The sequence below is a fragment of the Pristiophorus japonicus genome, unplaced genomic scaffold, assembly GCF_044704955.1.
Source record: "Pristiophorus japonicus isolate sPriJap1 unplaced genomic scaffold, sPriJap1.hap1 HAP1_SCAFFOLD_312, whole genome shotgun sequence".
Taxonomy (NCBI): domain Eukaryota; kingdom Metazoa; phylum Chordata; class Chondrichthyes; family Pristiophoridae; genus Pristiophorus; species Pristiophorus japonicus.
This window is the reverse complement of record NW_027252911.1, coordinates 683,292-695,218: the sequence shown is the minus strand read 5'-3', so window position 1 is coordinate 695,218 and position 11,927 is coordinate 683,292. Positions and strand designations below refer to the sequence as shown.

The following is an 11,927-nucleotide window of genomic DNA, read 5'->3' as shown; positions in this document are numbered from 1 at the left end:
GATTTGATGTCGCAAAAGATGAATTGCGTGAGAAGTGAAATAATCTAGAGTAAGAAAAGGCCCAAAATGGAAGGGAAGGGAACATGAATTAGTCTCCCGTGCAGCGGCATGGACCCGGCCTGGATGACCATCAGCAGGTCGGGGCCATCAGAGGGAGCAGGGTGCGGCGGTGGCATTCCATTGTAGGATGGTAACGGCTGCAAAGTCACGTCGCTAATTGCAGTGCGGGCAGGCACAGCAGGAGAGGCGAAGGAGCGGCAATAGATTATAGAAGGACGTGACCGGGGCCCAGGAGAGGCATGAGTCTGGGGCCCAGAAGGGGCAAGGGCCTAGGGGCAGCATGGCCCAGTCCAGACTGCTATATGTGTGCACTCAGTCCGTGCAGCACAGCTGGTCTCCAGTCGTCTGGGATAATCCTTGCCACTGGACCAAGACCGAGCTCTGACAAGCCAGTGTGGTGACTGGTGTGCAAAATCCAAACACAGGCAGGTTCCACCCTTCAAGATGTAGCTCGGGATCTGGAATACTAGGTCCTTCATTAAAACACCTGTGAACTCATTCCTTTTTGGCGTGGAAGCAAATCATCCTCGCTTCCAGGGACTGCCTGTGATGATGATGATGGTTGTGGAGAAATGAAATATTGGACACCCGGTGTTTGAAACAATACTGAGACAGAACACTAATCTCCAGCTCAGGGACAGGGTTATTGGAGCAGCAGGAACAAAGTCTCAGTGGCAGAATGAACATGGTTCAGTGCCCAATGGGAGGCCAGTAAATCCTGTCCCAGTCACTTAAGGAGTCTTGGGTATTTACCCAGCATTCCCCGCGATGGAGAATGTGCCGACCCCAGACTTCAGGGGACCAGTGCGCACGCGCGAGAACTGGCTGTATTTGGAGCATGCGCGGTGCGTGTAATGGCGGAGCGGCTGTGATGAAATGTGCTCCGTAAAACAGCTCATTTTCAGCGGGGCGGAGGTGAGTAATGGACCAGCGGGGAGTCGGGGAGGCTTCATAAACACCTGGTGCCTGCCGGAAGCCCGGAATAATAACCGGAATATCGGCGCCTGCAGCCTCGAGGCTTTCTCCCGGTCACAGGCCCCGGGTAACGGCGGCCATCTTTGTACAGGAAGTCAGAGTCTGTTCTCCGCCATCTTTGTTCAGTGAGCAGCAAAGCGCATGCGCGGCCATCTTGGTAAAGTAACAGCTGAGTTATATTCTGACACCTCGGATTTCTCACCATCTCCGAGAGGCGCTGCTCAGTGCTCAGCTTCTGGTTACATCCCAGACAATTGTAACAGGAAAGCCCCAGAGCTGTTCATTCCCAGGGTTAGAGTCCCCAGGTACAGTCCCAGGGTTAGAGTCCCATGTACAGTCCCAGGGTTAGAGTCCCCGGGTACAGTCCCAGTGTTAGAGTCCCCATGTACAGTCCCAGGGTTAGAGTCCCCATGTACAGTCCCAGGGTTAGAGTCCCCAGGTACAGTCCCAGGGTTAGAGTCCCCAGGTACAGTCCCAGGGTTAGAGTCCCCAGGTACAGTCCCAGGGTTAGAGTCCCCATGTACAGTCCCTGGGTTAGAGTCCCCAAGTACAGTCCCAGGGTTAGAGTCCCCATGTACAGTCCCAGTGTTCGAGTCCCCATGTACAGTCCCAGGGTTAGAGTCCCCATGTTCAGTCCCAGGGTTAGAGTCCCCGGGTACAGTCCCTGGGTTAGAGTCCCCATGTTCAGTCCCAGTGTTAGAATCCCATGTACAGTCCCAGGTTTAGAGTCCCCATGTACAGTCCCAGGTTTAGAGTCCCCATGTACATTCCCAGGGTTAGAGTCCCCATGTACATTCCCAGGGTTAGAGTCCCCATGTACAGTCCCAGGTTTAGAGTCCCCATGTACATTCCCAGGGTTAGAGTCCCCATGTACATTCCCAGGGTTAGAGTCCCCATGTACAGTCCCAGGGTTAGAGTCCCCATGTACAGTCCCAGGGTTAGAGTCCCCATGTACAGTCCCAGGGTTAGAGTCCCCATGTACAGTCCCAGGGTTAGAGTCCCCATATACAGTCACAGGGTTATTATCTCATAAGAACATAATAACCTAAGAAATAGGAGCAGGAGTGGATCATTTGGCCCCTGGATCCTGCTCTGCCATTCAATAAGATGATGGCTGATCTGATCATGGACTCAACTCCACTTCCCTGCCCGCTCCCCATCACCCTTTAATCCCTTATCGCTCAAAAACCTGTCTATCTCTGCCTTAAATACATTCAATGACCAAGCGTCCACAGATCTCGGGCAGAGAATTCCACAGATTTACAACTATCTGAGCGAATAAATTTCTCCTCATCTCAGTTTTAAATGGGTGGCCCCTTATTCTGAGACTATGCACCCTAGTTTTAGTTTACCCTGAGTGGAAATATCCTCTCTGGATCCACCTTGTCCAGTCCCCTCGTTATATGTTTCAATAAGATCACCTCTCATTCTTTTGAACTCCAATGTGTATCGGCCCACCCTAATCAACCTATCCTCATAAGACAATCCCCTCATCGCCAGAATTAACCTCTGAACAGCCTCCAATTCAAGTATATCCTTCCTTAAATACAGAGACCAAACTGCATGCAGTATTCTGGGTGTGGTCTCACCAAAACCCTGTACAATTGTAGCAGGACTTCTCTGCTTTATCCCCCTTGCAATAAAGGCCAATGTTCCATTCGCCTTCCTGATTACTTGCCGTACCTGCACATTAACTTTTTGTGTTTTATGCACAAACATCCTCAGGTCTCTCTGTCCTGTAGCACTTTGCAATTTTTCTCCATTTAAATTAGAATTTGCTTTTCTATTATTTCTGCCAAAGTGGATAACCTCACATTTTCCCATATTATACTACATCTGACAAATCTTTGCCCACTCATTTCGCCTGTCTATATCCCTTTGCAGATTTTTCGTGTTCTCGATTTGCTTTCCCCCCCATCTTTGTATCATCGGCAAACTTGGCTCTATTACACTCGGTGCCTTCTTCCAAGTCATTAATATAGATTGTAAATAGTTGAGGAACGAGCACCGATACCTGAGGCACCCCACTAGTCACCATTTGCCAACCGGAAAAAGACCCATTTATCCTGACTCTCTGTTTTCTGTTAGTTAACCTATCCTCTATCCATGCTAATATACTGCCCCCAACACTATGAGGTTTATCTTGTGCAGTAATCTCTTATATGGCACCTTATCAAATGCCTTCTGGAAATCCAAATACACCACATCCACTGGTTCCGCCTTATCTATTCTGCTTCTTACATCATCAAAGGACTCCAGCAAATTTGTCAAACATGATTTCCCTTTCATAAAGCGATACTGACTCTGCTGGATTGAATCATGCTTTTCCAAATGTTTCGCGACTGCTTCCTTAATAATGGTCTCCAGCATTTTTCCAATGACAGATGTTAGGCCAACTGGTCTATAGTTTCCTGCTTTTTGTCTGCCTCCTTTTTTAAATAGAGTCATTACATTTTTGGTTTCCAATCTGTTGGGACCAACCCAGAATCCAGGGAATTTTGGTAGATTACAACTAATGTGTCCACCATCTTTGCAGCCACTTCTCTTAAGACCTTACGATGTAAGCCATCAGGGCAAGGTGACTTGTCTGCCTTTAGTCCCATTATTTTACCGAGTTCCACTTCATAATGAATAGTGATTGTATTAAGTTCCTGCCTCATGAAAGCCCCTTGATTATCCACTTCGGTATTACTCTCAGTGACCGAGTGTTTTACTCTAATTAAACTGATCTCAGTTTGTTTCTGTTAGATATTAACTCCTGCACGGTCCCAGCAAACACTCCCACTCCCTCACCCCTCCGATGTTGCTGCAGGATAGCTTTGTGAAGATGGGCTCATGGAGAGAAACACCCTGCACGGAATGATCTCAAATTGAGCATCTCCAAGGGACAAAGCTCCCAGCTTTAATCATTCTCTGTCCTTTCCCCCCAAGCCCAGTTCCTTTGCTCAGATTCTGATAAAAGTAAATTGGGAAAAGTGCACTTTGATTTTAACAGGCTGAATTATTGCAGAGAGCTGCGCATGTGCGGTTCAGCCCCACCCCCTGTGTCAATTCCCAGTGAGCAGAAGAGCACATGCACCCTCCCCTCCCCCAGCACTGCCTGCAATCACCATTCACTCAGTGAGCGGAAGAAGATGGTTTAAAACAGCCAGGAATGGTGACACAGTAGCCCCGGGGTAAGGCAGCGAGCAGCAGCCTCCTTACAGCAGCACAGCGCATTGGGAGCGTGTCCGCAGATGGGCTCAGAGATCGGCATTGAGTCCGGGGGAAACAGCTTGACAGTGAGGATGTTGGGAGTTTCACAAGGTCATCTATTGCAGGCAACAGGAGAGGAGTGTGGGAGAAGATATTTTAAAGACGGGTTATATTGTTTCGGTGAGCTGAGTTCACCAAAACCGTGTTGCTGGTGATTGAGAGCTACATTGTTGCTCCCTCAGGTACATCATATTCTCTCCTGCATCCATATCTTAGAACTAATAATGTTCTCGTATTATTATTCTCACAGCAAAATTATTCAACCAGCCAGAACAAATGTGATCTTTCCTCCACCCAGAACACAAGGAACAGTGCAGGCAGCTCCTTCTCACACACAGTAAGTAGATTATCACTCACAGAGCACAGACACACAGAACTGGCCTCAAGTCTATTGTCACAGACAGCAGAAGCTGTCAGTCCCACAGTGATCCGAAGTGGCAGAGATACATTGTGAATCTTACAGCCACATGGAGCAGTAGAATCAGATGCTGTTTCACCATTGAAACAGATCACCCTGACATTAAACACCCACACTCACTTGCCAGAAACTGGCAGGTAGAGAATAAAAGACAATCATCTATCAGAAAAAATGTCAAACAGATAGTATAAACCACATTAGCATATCAGAAGCTGATGGGTACAGAGCAAAAGCCATATTCATGTTTCAGAATCTGACAGATTCAGTATTTAAACCCACCGAACATACCAGAAGATGACAGGTGCAGAATAAACCCCACATTCCCGTACCACAGACTGACAGATACAGTTTACAACACACACCCACATATATGAAAGTGACAGTAACAGAATAAAATCCCCACTTGCATACCAGAGAGTGACAGGTAAAGAGCTCTCTTTCATTCCAGAAACTGACAGGTACAAAGGAAAGCCCACTCGCAATTAAACAGAAACTGGCAGTTATAGAGTAAGGCCCACAATCACATATCAGAACTTGACGGGTACAGAATAAAACCTAGACTCCCATAACAGAAATGGAGATACAGAGAAAGGCCCACACTCACATCGCAGACACAGATAGAAACAGAGTGAAACTCAGACTCATTTACCAGAGACCGACAGATTCAGCATAAACACTCACCTCCATAACACAAATTGACAGTTAGAAAGTAAAACCAATACTATAAGAGATTGGGGGTACACAGTAAAACAATACTAACATACTGGAGAATGACGGGTATGCAGTAGAGCTCACATTCACATCACAGAGATGGACAAATACAGCACAAAATACACACTCACTCACCAAAAATGGAAAGATACATTGAAACATTGAAAATAGGTGCAGGAGCAGGCCATTCGGCCCTTCTAGCCTGCACCACCATTCTATATGATCATGGCTCATCATGCAACTTCAGTACCCCACTCCCGCTTTCTCTCCATACCCCCTGAGCCCCTTAGCCGTAAGGGCCACATCTAACTCCCTCTTGAATAAATCCAACAAACAGTACTCCACAACTTTCTGTGGTAGAGAACTTCACAGGTTTACCACTCTGGGTGAAAAAGTTTCTCCTCATTTCAGTCCGATAAGGCTTACCCCTTATCCTTAGACTGTGACCCCTGATTCTGGACTTCCCCAACATCAGGAACATTCTTCCTGCCTCTAACCTGTCCAGTTCCGTCATAATTTTATATGTTGCTATGAGATCCCCTCTCATTCTTCTAAATTCCAGTGAGTGTAAGCCTAGCCGATCCAGTCTTTCTTCATATGTCAGTACTGCCATCCCGGGAATTAGTCTGGTGAACCTTCGCTGCAGTCCCTCAATAGCAAGCACGTTCTTCCTCAGATTAAGAGACCAAAACTGCACACAATACTCAAGGTGTGGTCTCAGCAAGGCCCTGTACAATTGCAGTAAGACTTCCCTGCTCGTATACTCAAATCGCCTTGCTATGAAGGCCAGCATGCCAGTTGCTTTCTTTACTGCCTGCTGGACCTGCATGTCTACCTTCAGTGACTGATGTACCATGACACCCAGGTCTCTTTGCACCTCCCATTTTACTAATCTGTCACCATTCAGATAATCTGCCTTCCTGTTTTTGCACCCAAAGTGAATAATCTCACATTTATCCACATTATACTGCATCTGCCATGCAATTGCCCATTCACCTAACCTGTCCAAGTCACCCTGCAGCCTTTTAGCATCCGACTCACAGCTCACACTGCCACCCAGCTTAGTATCATCTGCAAATTTGTAGATATTACGTTAAATTCCCTCATCTAAATAATTAATGGATGTTGTAAATTACTGAGATCCCAGCACTGAACCTTCCGGCACCCCACTAGTCAATGCCTGCCATTCTGAAAAGGACACGTTTATTCCCACTCTTTGCTTCCTGTCTGCCAAGCAGTTCTCCCTCCACATCAATACATTACCCCCAATACTATGTACCTTAATTTTGCACACTAATCTCTTGTGTGGGACGTTGTCAAAAGCCTTTTTTAATTCCAAATGCACCACATCCACTGGTTCTCCCTTATCCACTCTACTAGTTACATCCACAAAAAACTCAAGAAGATTTGTCAAGCATGATTTCCCTTTCATAAATCCATGCTGACTTGGACCGATCCTGTCACTGCTTTCCAAATGCTATGCTATTACATCTTTAATAATTGATTCCAGCATTTTCCCCACCACCGATGTCAGGCTAACCGGTCTATAATTCCCTGTTTTCTCTCTCCCTCATTTTTTAAAAAGTGGGTTTACATTAGCTACCCTCCAATCCATAGGTACTGATCCAGAATCTATCGAATGTTGGAAAATGACCACCAATGCATCTACTATTTCTAGGGCCACTTCTTTAACTACTCTGGGACGCAGACTATCAGACCCTGGGGATTTATCGGCCTTCAGTCCCATCAGTTTCCCTACAACCATTTCCTGACTAATAAGGATTTCCCTCAGTTCATCTTTCCCGTTAGACCCTCGGTCCCCTAGTATTTTCGGCAGGTTATTCGTGTCTTCCTTAGTGAAGACAGAACCAAAGCATTTGTTCAATTGGTCTGCCACTTACTTGTTCCCCATTATAAATTCACCTGATTCTGACTGCAAGGGGCCGACATTAGATTTCACTAATCTTTTTCTCTTCACATATCTATAGAAGCTTTTGCAGTCAGTTTTTTATGTTCCCTGCAAGCTTATTCTCATATTCTATTTTCCCCCTCCTTATTACACCCTTAGTCCTCCTCTGCTGAATTCTAAATTGCTCCCAGTCCTCAGGTTTGCTGCTTTTTCAGGCCAATTTATGTGCCACTGCCCCTAATTTCCTTGGTTAGCCACGGTTGAGCCACCTTTCATGTTTTATTTTTACGCCAGACAGGGATGTATAATAGTTTTAATTCATCCATGTGATCTTTAAATGTCTGCCATTGCCTATCCACCATCAACCCTTTAAGTATTATTCGCCTGTTTATCACAGCCAAATCACGTCTCATACCATCGAAGTTTCCTTCAAGTTCAGGACCCTAGTCTCTGAGTTAACTGTGTCGCTCTCCATCTTAATGAAGAATTCTACCATATTATGGTCACTCTTCCCTATGGGGCCACGCACGACTAATTGCTAATTAATCCTCTCTCGTTATACAAGACCCAGTCTAGGATGGCCGGCTCTCTAGTTGGTTCCTCGACATATTGGTCTAGAAAACCATCCCTTATACACTCCAGGAAATCCTCCTCTACAATATTGCTACCGGTTTGGTTAGCCCAATCAATATGTAGGTAAAAGTCACCTATGGTAACTGCTGTACCCTTATTGCACGCCTCCCTAATTTCCTTTTTGATGCCATCCCCAACCTCCCTACTACTGTTAGTTGGGTTTGTTTACAGAGCACCAAACGTTTTCTGCCCTTTGTTGTTTCGCAGCTCGACCCATACAGATTCCACATTATCCCAGCCAATGTCCTTCCTTACTATTGCATTAACCTCCTCTTTAACCATTAACTCTACCCCACCTCCTTTTCTTTCTTCAATATTGAATACCCCTGCATATTATGTTCCCAGCCTTGGTTACCCTGGAGCCATGTCTCTGTAATCCCAATTACATCATATCCATTAACAGCTATATGTGCAGTTAATTTGTCCACCTTATTCCCAATGATCCTCACTTTGAGACTCAGAGCCTTCAGGCTTGTTTTTTTAACACTCTTTATCCTTTTAGAATTATGTAGTAATGTGGCCCTTTTTGATACAGAATGAAACCCACAGGCAATTACCAGAAATTGACAGGAACAGGATAAAATCCACGCTCTCGTATCAGAAACTAACATACAGAGTAAAATCCTCATCCACATACCAGAGATGGACAGATATCAGTAAAATCCACACTCCCATACGAGACTACATTAGAAAATAAGAACATAAAAAAATAGGAGCAAGAGCAGGCCATACGGCCCCTCGGGCCTGCTCCACCATTTAATACGATCATGGCTGATCCGATCATGGACTCGGGTCCACTTTCCTGCCCACTCCCCATAACCCCTTATTCCCTTATCGGTTAAGACACTGTCTATCTCTGTCTTAAATATATTCAATGTCCCAGATTCCACAGCTCTCTGAGGCAGCGAATTCCACAGATTTACAACCCTCAGAGAAGAAATTCCTCCTCATCTCAGTTTTAAATGGAGGGCCCCTTATTCTAAGATTATGGCCCCTATTTCTAGTCTCCCCGATCAGTGAAAACATCCTCTCTGCTACCACCTTGTCAAACCCCCTAATTATCTTATACGTTTCGATAAATCACCTCTCATTCGTTCTTCTGAATTCAATGAGTAGAGGCCCAACCTCCTCAACCTTTTCTCATAAGTCAACCCCCTCATCTCCGGAAACAACTCAGTGGACTTTCTCTCAACTTCCTGCAAAGCAAGTGTATCCTTTCATAAATATGGAAACCAAAACTGCATGCAGTATTCCAGGTGTGGCCTCACCAATACCCTGTGTAACTGTAGCAAGACTTCCCTGCTTTTATACTCCAGCCCCTTTGCAATAAAGGCCAAGATTGCATTGGCCTTCCTGATCACTTGCTGCACCTGCATACTAACCTTTTGTGTTTCATGCACAAGTACCCCCAGGTCCCGCTGTACTGCGGCACTTTGCAATCTCTCTCCATTTAAATAATAACTTGCTCTTTGATTTTTTTCTGCCATAATGCATGACCTCACACTTTCCAACATTATACTCCATCTGCCAAATTTTTGCCCACTCACTTAGCCTGTCTATGTCCTTTTACAGATTATTTGTGTCCTCCTCACACGTTGCTTTTCCTCCCATCTTCATATCGTCAGCAAACTTGGCTACGTTAAAGTCGGTCCCTTCTTCCAAGTCGTTAATATAGATTGTTAATAGCTGGGGTCCCAGCACTGATCCCTGCGGCACCCCACTAGTCACTGATTGCCAACCCAAGAATGAACCATTTACCCCAACTCTCTGTTGTCTGTTAGTTAGCCAATCCTCTATCCATGCTAATATATTACCCCCAGCCCCGTGAACTTTTATCTTGTGCAGTAACCTTTTATGTGGCATATTGTCAAATGTCTTCTGGGAATCCAAATACAAAAGACCCACTTTATCCACCCTGTTCATTACATGCTCAAAGAATTCCAGCAAATTTGTCAAACTTAACTTCCCTTTCATAAATCCATGCTGACTCTGCCTGACCGAATAATGCTTTTCCAAATGTCGTGCTATTGATTCTTTAAAAATGAACTCTTCAACATTTTCCCAACCACAGATGTTAGGCTAACTGGTCTATAGTTTCCTGCTTTTTGTCTGCCACCTTTTTAACCGAGTGCGGCTCTCAGTCCCCAGGCAACACCGAGTGCGGCTCCCGGGCCCCGGGCAACACTGAGTGCGGCTCTCGGGCCCCGGGCAGCACCGAGTGCGGCTCTCAGTCACCGGGCAACACCAAGTGCGGCTCCCGGGCCCCGGGCAACACCGAATGCGGCTCTCAGTCCCCGGGCAACACCGAGTGTGGCTCTCAGTCCCCGGGCAACACCGAGTGCGGCTCTCAGTCCCCGGACAACACCGAGTGTGGCTCTCAGTCCCCGGGCAACACCGAGTGTGGCTCTCAGTCCCCGGACAACACCGAGTGTGGCTCTCAGTCCCCGGGCAACACCGAGTGTGGCTCTCAGTCCCCGGACAACACCGAGTGTGGCTCTCAGTCCCCGGGCAACACCGAGTGCGGCTCCCGGGCCCCGGGCAACACTGAGTGCGGCTCTCGGGCCCCGGGCAGCATCGAGTTCGGCTCTCAGTCACCGGGCAACACCGAGTGCGGCTCCCGGGCCCCGGGCAACACCGAATGCGGCTCTCAGTCCCCGGGCAACACCGAGTGTGGCTCTCATTCCCCGGCCAACACCGAGTGCGGCTCTCAGTCCCCGGACAACACCGAGTGTGGCTCTCAGTCCCCGGACAACACCGAGTGTGGCTCTCAGTCCCCGGACAACACTGAGTGTGGCTCTCAGTCCCCGGGCAACACCGAGTGCGGCTCTCAGTCCCCGGGCAACACCGAGTGCGGCTCCCGGGCCCCGGGCAACACCGAGTGTGGCTCTCATTCCTCGGGCAACACCGAGTGTGGCTCTCAGTCCCCGGACAACACCGAGTGTGGCTCTCAGTCCCCGGGCAACACCGAGTGTGGCTCTCAGTCCCCGGACAACACCGAGTGTGGCTCTCAGTCCCCGGGCAACACCGAGTGAGGCTCTCGGTCCCTGGACAACACCGAGTGCGGCTCTCGGTCCCCGGGCAATGCCAAGCGCGGCTCTCGGGCCCCGAGTCAGAGCCACCGGGCCCGGCCCCAGCAACCCCCGGGGGCAGCACCTCCCCCACACCAGGCAAACAACAGCTTACATTTATACAGCAGGCCCAGCAATTCCCAGCCGCTCTGTATCAGGGTGGGCGCTGGATGTGGAAGTCATTCACTGGCCTCCTGTGTGGGTCTGTTTGTTACACCAGTTTGAGCTGGATGGAGATGGGGGAGAAGCTGCTGGGTATCACCCCCAGTAATTCTGGGCCCAGTGGGAACAACAATTTCCCATGTGGGCCTGTCGAGGGAGTGTGTTCCCTTCCCTGAATGACAACAGTGACCCAGATGTGTTTTTACGACAATCCGGCAGCTTTCATGTCACTTTTTTCTTGTGCCGGCCCCACAAATGACCAGATTCATTAAGCTCAATTTCACAACCTGCCTTTGTGTTTTTGTGGGTTCTCTCTCACACTCACTTTTTCCTGTTTAAAATTCACTTTACAGGGTGTTAAAAGGGAAGGATTTGTAGACTGGAAGCTCAAACCAAACATCACCTCAAGATCTGACGGTCACTCAATACATCGGGACTGGAATATCATCAGCTTTTGACCATGGAAGCAGAAGGCACCGTTCACAGTGGGGAGAAACGGTACACGTGCTCTGTGTGTGGACAAGGCTTCAGTCGATCGTCCAACCTGGAGAGACACAAGTGCAGTCACACTGGGGAGAAACCAATTAAATGTGGGGACTGTGGGAAACGTTTCAACTGCCCGTCCCAGCTGGAAATACATCGACGAGTTCACACTGGGGAGAGTCCGTTCACCTGCTCCGACTGTGGGAAGGGATTCACTGCATCATCCGACCTGCTGATACACCATCGAGTTCAC

The 11,927-nt window shown here is 47.8% G+C and overlaps 1 long non-coding RNA gene across 1 annotated transcript; it reads left to right on the top strand.

Annotated features, from left to right (window-relative positions):
* The first annotated feature begins 910 nt into the window (after positions 1-910).
* On the top strand, positions 911-11,927 carry LOC139249393 (uncharacterized). The gene is made up of 3 exons (XR_011591164.1): positions 911-975; positions 4,541-4,627; positions 11,545-11,927. It is a non-coding gene; the product is annotated as an uncharacterized lncRNA (long non-coding RNA).